Genomic DNA, 10,795 nt, shown 5'->3' with positions numbered 1-10,795 from the left:
ATATGTTGAAAACTGAGTCATAAAGGGACTCTAAAAGACTAAACCTAAAATGTCTTTGGGAATTTCAAGGTTTTGAGCAGAATCCTGTTTTACTCCTTTTTGCCTTCCCTAAGGAAATTCAGCATGAGCCTGACTCCACCTTGTGGAGGAGTAAGTTTCATGGCTTGATACAGTATTCCACAGAGAGGGAAGCTCAGGAAGACTCCATAGTCTTTCTGGGCCCAAGAAAAGGAAGTACTAGCTACCCAAGAAAACAGTTTACTTTTTTGAATTGTACAAGTACTTTGAATTAACCTTTTATTTCAGTACTTTGTAAATCTAAAATTCCACCCTGTCAGACTTAGTGCTTAAAGACTTAGAATGAGTATGGTGGAGCAGGCCTTTAATCCTGGGGTACAGAGGCAGAGGAAGGTGGATTTCTATGAGTTCAAGGTCAGCCTGGTCTACAAAGTGAGTTCTACAACAGCATGTCTCAGAAAAAGAAAACAACAATAAACAAATAGACAACCACTTAAAATGATTTAAAGATGATTTAACTTTTTGTACTAAGGCTCTTTCCATCTTTGTTTTATGTTTACGGAAAGACTATGGCAGAACTGAGTGGATTTGTAAATTTGTGTCTTTGTAGGAGTCTTAGCAATGATGGTACATACCATAATAGTCCATGCTTATTAATAATTTTTCTCTTGCCAAGCATTGGACAAATCACTGCCCCTACATTGCCTTTCTAACTCTTCACAACAGAATTATTAGTCTTAGGTTGGAATATTGAGGCTTAAAGAGCTTAGGTAACTGACTTAAGGTCACACAACCAGTTGCTGAGGCTTAAGTGGAATTAATATCAATGATCCGAAACAGGGACTTAAAAGTGACAGCAGAACACAAATTAACTTGATTTTCCAGATTTTGGCCTCTAGTAGATCTTCTGTAAGGGTTTTAAACAATAACCAGTGTAGTGTAGCAATTTCCTTCAAACATTTCTTCCCTGATCGAGATTCTTAAGGACCCAGGAAGTAAAAGAAATTGACAAGCACCCAGGAAGCTTCTGAAATTTACAAGACTAAGGCCCCTCCCCAAGTTACCTAAAGAGGAACAAGGCTAGGGATCTGTGCAGCTCAGTTGAGCTGTCTGCCAGTCCTGCAGGGAGCTGCCCAGAACTAGCTTTCATGACACGTCACCAGTGTGTGTGTGGGGGTGGGCCTTTTGCTGACACAGCTGCCTTTGAGTTAGTATTCTCTCACCCACACTCCTGCAAGAGCCCGTGTAAACTCGTTGGCTCACTAAGCCAGACCTATGTGGAATTATTATTATTGTTATTATTATTTTGGAGTGAGTAAATTTTAGTCATGTCTCTCCAGGAAAGATCATACAACTGGCAGGCAGCTTGTAAAATAAGATTATGTTTTATAACTATGGAAAGTTTCACCCATGGGGTATTTTTGGTTAATGATAAAAGGACATCATTCATGCTACAAGAAGGCAGCTGTCAGGAGGTGGAGAAGGTTGCTTCATGTCAGCATGGCTCTACTGCCATTCTAGCCACATCAAGCTCATCAGTTTCCAGGTGCTAATGAGACACATCCATCATTGCTGAGCTGGAAACCTCTAGGGCTGGACATCTTTGTCCAGGAACTGGCTGGCACAATGGAAGAAAAAAAACCAGACATCAGTACTGATTTTTCTTTTCTTTTAAAAAAAAATTTATATTTTTATAAATTACAGTTTATTCACTTTGTATTGCAGCTGTAGCCCCCTCCCTTGTCCCTTCCCCCTCCCTCTTCTCCTCCCATGCCCCTCCCCAAGTCCACTGATAGGGGAGGTCCTCCTCCCCTTCCCTCTGACCCTAGCCTATCAGGTCTCATCACGACTGGCTACATTTTTGCATTGTCTTCCTCTGTGGCCTGATGAGGCTGCTCCTTCTTCAGGGGGAGGTGACCAAAGAGCCAGCCACTGAGTTCATGTCAGAGACAGCCTCTGCTCCCCTTACTAGGAATCCTACTTGGATATTTGAGCATGGAGTGGGAAGGGGTTCATGGGCCTCTACCCCTAATGATGAGCTGTGGGTAACTGTGGCTTCTAGGGGAGGGACTCTTTAGGGCTGTGAACCTGGTAGGTTGACCAGACTCCAGTAGATACCCAAGAACATATGGACAGAATAAATTGAGCTCATTGGTTTTTCCTTGTTCTTTTTAAACAAAATAAGATGAAGAAGAAGAAAAAGAAGAAGAGGACTTAAAGGTGGGGGTTGGGGAAGTTGACAAACTGAAGATGGCTCAGTGGTTAAGAGCACTGGCCACTCTTTCAAAGGACCTAGTTCAATTCTCAGCACTCACAACCAGGTGCAGGGGGTGGGCATACTCTCTGGGCTCTGCAGGCACCAGCTATGCATGTGGTGCACAGATATACTTGAAGGCAAAACATGCACACACATAAAAAGAAATAAATAAAGCATAAAAATTGGGTATGTCCCATTCTCATTAAGACGCACACGGTAAAATGTTGTGAGGCTTCACTGTCACACAATGATCTCTCAGAGCATCTCCAACTTTGCTGCCCTGCTTCTGGCTTGAGCTGCTGTAGGCTTAGATTTTTCACCAAACTTGCTTTATTTAGGGTTCCTAAATGCTTCTACCTTCCTTCTACCCACTGGCCAGAGGTAGAGGAGAAAGAAGGTTCTTGGGTAAAAGGGGTTGTAGATCTCTTTAGAAGTAGTTCTTTGGGATGAGTCCACTCTTCGTTGTCCAGATACCAGCAATCCAGTCCAAAGGCCAACACCAAGCAGCAACATGAATCAGCACGTTCAGAAGATCGGGACAAGTCAGCAAAAGCTGCCAGACTCAGTTGGATCGCCCTGAGAAGTTCTCTGGAACGTTTTTGTCTGAGAAGTCAAGTGTCGAAGCACAAAGATCAGCACAGTGTCCCTCCAAAAAGAATCCAAAAAAAAAAAAAAAACGGTGTCTCGCTCTTCATGGACTTCTATATATCTCCTCTCCTCAGAGTCCACCCACAGAGGTTCTCAGCTGACCAAAGTCACACCCCTTGAACAAGACAGCTCACAGAAAAACATCCTGTGCCCCCTCACAAGCCAGCCTCCAGCAAAACATCACATGACTCAACTGACTCTTCAAAGAAACCAGAAACTTCCATTTCAAGCTGCTCTCCACAATCTCCCCAATATTGTTTCTTTCGTGACTTCAAAACCAGTACCACATGGATGACGCTTACAACTCTGCCAAGTCCTACTGCTCAGTGGAGATGCAAGCTCAGGCCCCTTGGACCACAGCTAACGAAGCAGCTATGTGCTACTCTTGGGGAGACACTTACCTAAGCAGCTTGTTTTGAGGAGCAGAGAACCCCTTTCTTTATCTTTGGCCCTTTTCCTTTAAATGACTATGCATTTTCACAAGGTGGAGACTCCTCTCAGGAACAGAATTTTGCCTTCAGGATACCTTCCCCTGCCCAGGTGCAAAAGTTTCTCTACAACGAATGGTTTTGATATTCATCACCTACAGCTGCTTCTTCAGCACCAGCCTAATTACCATCTGCCCTTAAAATTTTCCTCTGCCAAACAAATAAGACTTAACCCCACTCAAGCAGGATGTAGCCAGATTCTTGGCTAATATGGCACATGAATGGCCCCTACCCCTGTTCCCAGGAGAGTACTTACTCCCTCTGAAACCTCTGGAGCAGGGCCTTGATTGTCAGCATTTGTCTGAGCACTGTTCTATTCTAAACTCCCACTAGGATGGCTCATTAAGCTTTTGCAGCATTTAATGGCTTTTCTAACTCCACACACAAAATGGTTCCAAAGGCTTAAAAGCCACATGGTCAGCAACAGCCCTGCTTCTCAGTACCCACTGTCACAGTTTTTCCCTCTGTACATTTCATGTGTGAGAGGAAACTTGTCTTTCTGGGGCTGATTTATTTCCTTTCATAGGAGAATCTCCACATATCCATTTTTCCCCTTTGAGAACAACAGTTTCTTAAATGTTCCATAAACCAAATATAGACCACTAACTACACACCAAAGCCTGCTTTTTTGAGGACCAAGATCACGTAGCTTTAAAATCTGAGGAAATGTTAGTATCTACTTCTCTGTACCCACACCGAGAATGTCTTTTTCAGACTAATGCTACAACCAAATCTTTCACACCTATGGGCTGGAGGCTTCTGACCCCACCCAGCACTTTCTATGGACTCTCTTCTTCTATATGTGTAGTAACTTATGAAACACACACACACACACACACACACACACACACACACACACACAATATGATTAGCACACCAATTTCATTGAAAAACATTGGAAAGTTTTTTGTCTTAGAAATCAATGTAATGTAAACAAGATTATATGATCATTTCTTTTTATGTCTAGAAAACTTGCATAAATAGCCAAAGACCCAAAAAATCTAAAAACACAATCTGGGGAACTGATTAAATTAGGGATAGATTCCTATAGTTGAAATACTAGATAGTCATTAACAAATATGAGTGTCAAATTTTGAGCAACAAGAAAAATGTAATACTAAGATATTATTATGTAGAAAAGTCAGGTTATAAACTGATTTTGAATATATGTAATAATAAATACTCAACAAACATATATCATATAGAATTAAAACATGTCACTTTTAGATTATTGTTGTTTATCTCTGGGTAGTGAAATTACATTTTTTTCCTTTTTCACTTTCCAAATGTTCCATAACTCAGTTATAAAACAAAATTTAAGTATATTCCAAGGTTCCTCTTGTTAAAGAGTTCTGTCCTGTAAGTAAACCAGTGAGACTTAATATTTTGGATGTGTGAGACAATATGGCTCAGCAGTTGCTGGCAGGCTTCTCCCTTGCCCTCATCTGCAGTGTCCTGCTAATGATGTGTCTTGATGGCTTGTCACCTCATCATGGGTGCAGCTGTGAGCTTCTTTCTCAGGAACAGGGGCGGATTTTCCTTAATGGCCATTTGAAGAGCTGGAGTCACCTAAAAGAGGTATGAAATTGTAAACATCCCTTTTTAGCTCTAAACAAAAATGGGTCCACATATGGGTCCACCAGCCAATCTCACTGGTTTACTTACAGGACAGAACTCGTTAACAAGAGGAACCTTAGGATATATTTAAATTTTGTTTTATGACTGAGTTATGGAACATTTGGAAAGTGAAAAAGGAAAAAAACTGTAATTTCACCACCCAGAGATAAACAATAATAATAGAACAGAGGTATACAGTGTCTTTCGATGTGAGAACGTTGTAATTAGAGCCATGTGTGGCTCTGGGCTACAGTGAGCCATTACTGCCCCCTTTTCTGAGTTCGCAGATGGACAAAATTATGTCGCCTTAATAATGAGACTCTTAAGTGCCAGCTGCCATCCCTTGTAGCAGCCCTCCATGCTAACAAAGCCCTCATTAAATGGTTTGCTTGGGATAATCTGCCTCTGTTCCCTTCCTTGCTGGCAACCGACAACCTGGTTCCTCCTCTCCTCCTTGGGCACCTTTAATCAGCCACAGAGAAGTCTGTGTCGTGTGGCAGGATGCTGATTTTTTAAATCCTACATGTCTTCATATTATTATTTTTATGCCCTCTTTCAAAAGTTTTAAAACGAGGTTGGTAGCTGACATCCTGTGTTATCATTCATTCAGTGGTACAATAATAATTGCTAATTTTCTTCTTCAGAGAACCAGCGCTTTATCAGGAATAATATTATGCAAATGACTATGCAAATGTCAACCACTGGAGTCTCTGGGAAAACAGTTCAGAGAAAACCTTCAGAACATATCCAAAGTTGGCTGAAAAATGAGAGAAAAAAATATCCAGCATTTTGAACTATAAGGTCACCATGGTAGCAAAGGAAATTTCTGACTAATAAGAATTTTACAAGAAAGCTGTATACTCTTAGCAATACAAAAAAGGCAGGGCATGCATCAGATTTATTGTAGTTCAATTGATTTGTGATATTATGGGTTGTCTTTGGCAATTGTCAGATCCCTTGGGTTTGAGTTTCTTTGATGGTGTCTAAAAATTCAAGTTGTCACTTGAGTTTTTTAACTTAGCCATTCTGATGGGTGTGAGATGAAATCTCAGGGTCGTTTTGATTTGCATTTCCCTGATGACTAATGACATTGAGCATTTTTTTAAAGTGTTTCTCTGCCATTCGATATTCCTCTGTTGAGAATTCTGTTTAGCTCTGTACCCCATTTTTTAATTGGATTGCTTGATTTGTTGCTTTTTTAACTTCTTGAGTTCTTTATATATTCTGGATATTAGTCCTCTGTCAGATATAGGGTTGGTGAAGATTCTTTCCCAGTCTATAGGCTGTCGTTTTGTTCTGATAAATGTGTCTTTTGCTTTATAGAAGCTTTTCGTTTCATGAGGTCTGATTTATTGATTGTTGATCTTAGAGCCTGAGCTGTTGGTGTTCTGTTCAGAAAGTTGTCTCCTGTGCCAATGAGTTCAAGGCTCTTCCCCACGTTTTCTTCTAACAGGTTTAGTGTGTCTGGTTTTATGTTAGAGGATGTGGAGAAAGGGAAACCCTCCTCCTTTGCTGGTGGGAATGTAAACTTGTACAACCACTTTGGAAATCAATCTGGTACTTTCTCAGACAATTAGGAATAGTGCTACCTCAAGATCCAGCTATACTACTCATAGGCACATATCCAAAATAGCTCAAGTACACAACAAGGACATTTGCTCAACCATGTTTGTAGCAGCTTTATTTGTAATTACCAGAATCTGGAAACAACCCAGATGTCCCTCAGTTGAGGAATGGATACAGAAATTGTGGTACATTTACACAGTGGAATACCACTCAGCAATTAAAAACAAGGAAATCATGAAATTTTCAGGCAAATGGTAGGAACTTGAAAAGATCATCCTGAGTGAGGTATCCCAGAGGCAGAAAGACACACATGGTGTATAGTCACTCATAAGTGTATATTACACATATAATATAGGATAAACATACTAAAATCTGTACACCTAAAAAAGCTAATCAAGGAGGAGGACCCTGGATAAGATGATCAATCCTCATTCAGAAAGGCAAATGGGATAGACCTCAGAAGACAGAGAAAACAGGGAACAGGACAGAAGCCTACCACAGAGGGCCTCTGAAAGACTCTATCCAACAGGGTATTAAAGCAGATGCTGAGACTCATAGCCAAACTTTGGGCAGCGTGCAGGGAATCTTGTGAAGAAGGGGGAGATAGAAAGACTTGGAGGGGAATGGAGTACCATAAAGAGAGCAACGGAACCAAAAATTCTGGGCATAGGCGTCTTTTCTGAGACTGATACTCCAACCAAGGACCATTCATAGATATAACCTAGAACCCCTGCATAGATGTAGCCCATGGAAGTTCAGTGTCCAAGTGGGTACCCTAGTATGGGATACAGACACTGTCTCTGACATGAACTGATTGGCCTGCTCTTTGATCACCTCCCCCTAATGGGGGAGCAGCCTCACCAGGCCACAGAGGAAGACAATGCAGCCAGTTCTGAGGAGACCTGATTAGGGTCAGAGGGAAAGGGAGGAGGACCTCCCCTATCAGGGGACTGGAGAAAGGGTATGGGAGGAGAAGTGAGAGGGAGAGTGAGATTGGGAGGGAATGAGGGAGAGGGCTACAGTTGGGATACACAGTGAATAAACTGTAATAAATAAAAAAAATTAAAAAAGAAAAAAATTCAAGTTGTACCTTTTAGCCATATAAATTCAATCTCTATTTGCTTCACATTCTATATATTTTTCTGATTATTAATATTTTTGTGTTTTTTAATGTGGAAAATTATTGGAAAAATGTGTACCAACCAATGAAAAATGCTAGATTCTTTCAAAACTTAACTTTTCTGGCATTGGTACAGCAATCTGTCACCTGGCGTGGCCTTTCAAGCACCTGTGTTGGGGATTGTTCTGATGCTTTATTTTGATGCAATTACTGTCCTTCAAGATCTGGTTACACCTATCCTTGTTGTGTAAACCTGCCTAAGACATTTTACCTGATTGGTTGATTAAAGGTCCATACCTGGGCAGGGCAGAATAGGATAGGCATGGCTAAGGTTCCCAAGCTTAGGAGTTCAAGAGAATCATGGGAAAGATGAACAGGAAGGGGGATGCCATGATGGGTTATCACAGAGAAGAAACCACCTGGGCTGGGAGGAAGGACTCCAATAATGGCGTTGAAAGGCCCGGATGAAGAATAAAAGCAAGTGTTTATAAGATTATGGATGGAAGATAGCTCAGATGAGGATGGTTAAACAGGACGGCTTTGGGTGGGGGCTGGGAGGTAGATGGTGAGGATTTGATACAGTGTAGGTGAAATATATGCCTGGCCCAAGGTAATAAGACAATTATAAAATCGAACAGTTGTCTCTGTGTGTCTTATTTGATTGTCAGAGCAGGTTAACTAATGCCACCACAATAATTCTATACCAAATAAAAACAATAAACACTATTTAGCCCAACATTATTCACAACAACAGGCTTGGGAAAAAAGGATTGATGTCAGTCGGTCACATACCTTGGTGAGTTCTGACATGATTCCTTTACATGTGACACATGAATATATTTAATGGTCACCAAACAGGGAAATATAAAAATTCAGTAGATTTCAGGTAGTAAATGTGAAGTTTCAGTTTGTTCTGTTTTATTTTAAAGACCAAATCTTCAAGCTAACATTAGCAGAAAGGGCGTTCCCAAATCTCACATGTCAGCCGGAGAGGCAGCAGAGACCTTTCAGCTCTGAGGTGTCAGTCTCCGCGCCCTGAAGTTCCCACCAGGAAGTCCTGTCCTGATGAAATGTGTTGAGAGAGCTGCACTGGGACGCTGGGCCCAGCACAGGAAACTGCTGCGCTCTCTGAACTCTGAAAATCCCCCACCCACCGCAGCCCGGCGGACCAGGGCGTCCAGGGCCTGAGATTTGTGTTTTTGAAGACATGGCATTTTAAGGTGTTGTGTTAGAGCATGAAACATTACAAGGTTACTTTATTACCGCCTTGTTGAGGGTCACGCGGACCCCTCCCCCATCAATTCCGCCCCAGGAAGGATACATAGGAACACTGCCAGATGAGAAGTTTGCAAACTCCTGGCGTTAGGTAGGATGAATGCTGGGTAGGCGCGAGGTAGCTAGGGAAGAAACCTCTGCTCAAGGGCACACAGCCACCCAGGTTTCTGGAGTAACTGAAATCCATACCCTGAAGACAAGGCTCCGACGGATGATCCCTGTTGCCAGCTGTATTAGCCAATATCACAGTCTTCTCCCTCGTGAGGTGGGCGTGAAAGCACAGTTGTCCTTTAGAAGGGCTGTACCGGGAAGGAAATGGGATGTGATGGCTCAGCTCAGCTTCTAAGCACCCGGCTCCAGCTTCCACAGTTACTGCCGCATGAACTTTGCATGTCATTAATGTCTACATCACAGGTTCCTCTGTGATGTTCCATACATCCTTTCTGTTTGTTTGGAGACGGGATTGCCTTGTGTGGCCCGAGCTGTCCCAGAACTCACTCTGTAAACCAGGCTGGACTTGAACTCCAGAGATGTGCCTGCCTCTGCTGCCTGAGTGCTTGGGCCACCACCGGCTCCTCGTGAATCTTGTACTAGAGTATCAACCCCTTAAGTATCCAGGAAGGGGTTAAGGATGAAATGCATCCAGCGCTGCCTAGCGCATAATTCCCATGCCAGGCGCTTCTTCCTGTCATCAGCGCGTCATACATGAAGCAGCTGTGCCTGGGCAACTTAATAAGCGGTAGCTATTATTAGCAGCCACCGTCATCCCTGGTTCTAGACAGGCCGGAACTCCGTGGCCAAAGCCCACTTACACAGCCTTGGCTGTGCCTTCCCCCAGGCCTTGCTCCTAGTCGGTCTCCATAGTGCCGTTGAGGTTATCCGAGGTACCACCTGCTTGGGAGACTGACTGCAGGGTCGTCACACATGTCTTTGAGCAGAGAAGAATCTCACCGTGTTGTGGTGTGTGGGCGGCGAGACCGATCACTGTGAGTAAGCTTCAGAGTCAGCTCCGTGAGAATACCTGCAACTGTGTCGACAGTGAAGCCGCGGGAGCAGCGAACATGATGGTCAGCTGTGTGGAGGGAAAAGGTTTTGAAGATCCAGACAGCATATTCACTTGACCAAAAGCCTAGCGCAGTCCCCGAGGGAATCCGGAATTGGATCAAGTAGTCCTGTGTGGAGCTGTCCCGTAATTACCACAGCGATCAACGGCTCTTATCAAGCCTTGTGATGCCTGTGCTCTCTCTTCCTCTAGCGATACTATATTTTAATCTCTTCCTCTCAAAATTCAGATATCTGGAGTCTGAGTTCAGTGCATTAGCTTTGTAATAAATAGAAAATAAAATATAAAATCTATTTTTATATTTATATAAAAATAAAAACCATAGGGGAGCTATTTGGCCTTTCCCTCCTGCTTTACATTGCTGGAAGTTTTGTGAAAACTGGAGTGGGGACAGTCAGGGGCTCTTGGATGACTGGGTCGGAAGGCTGGGGTGGAGTGATGGTCGAGATGGACAAATAGGACAGTCTTGCATGTGAGCTGCTGGCTGACACACAGGTGCGAACTCTCTGGTACAAACACTACCAGCTCGGATGCCAGGGGTCTACCTACTTACTTTTGCAGAAGTGAAATGACGGGGGGATGGCTCCTTTATTTGTGCCTGCTATTCTTAAGGCTTTCATGGAAGTCAGGGGTAAAATTACTGGCTAGAAGTCCTGAAGAGAACAGAGGTAAGAAGGAAACAGGAGGGTCAAGCAGAATGGCTGTAGGCTGACTCTGCATGCCTAGCAATCGGGGTAAGGGGC

Source organism: Psammomys obesus, unplaced genomic scaffold, assembly GCF_907164565.1.
Source record: "Psammomys obesus unplaced genomic scaffold, mPsaObe1.curated_primary_1811, whole genome shotgun sequence".
NCBI classification, from domain to species: Eukaryota; Metazoa; Chordata; class Mammalia; order Rodentia; family Muridae; genus Psammomys; species Psammomys obesus.
This window is presented reverse-complemented; position numbering follows the sequence as displayed.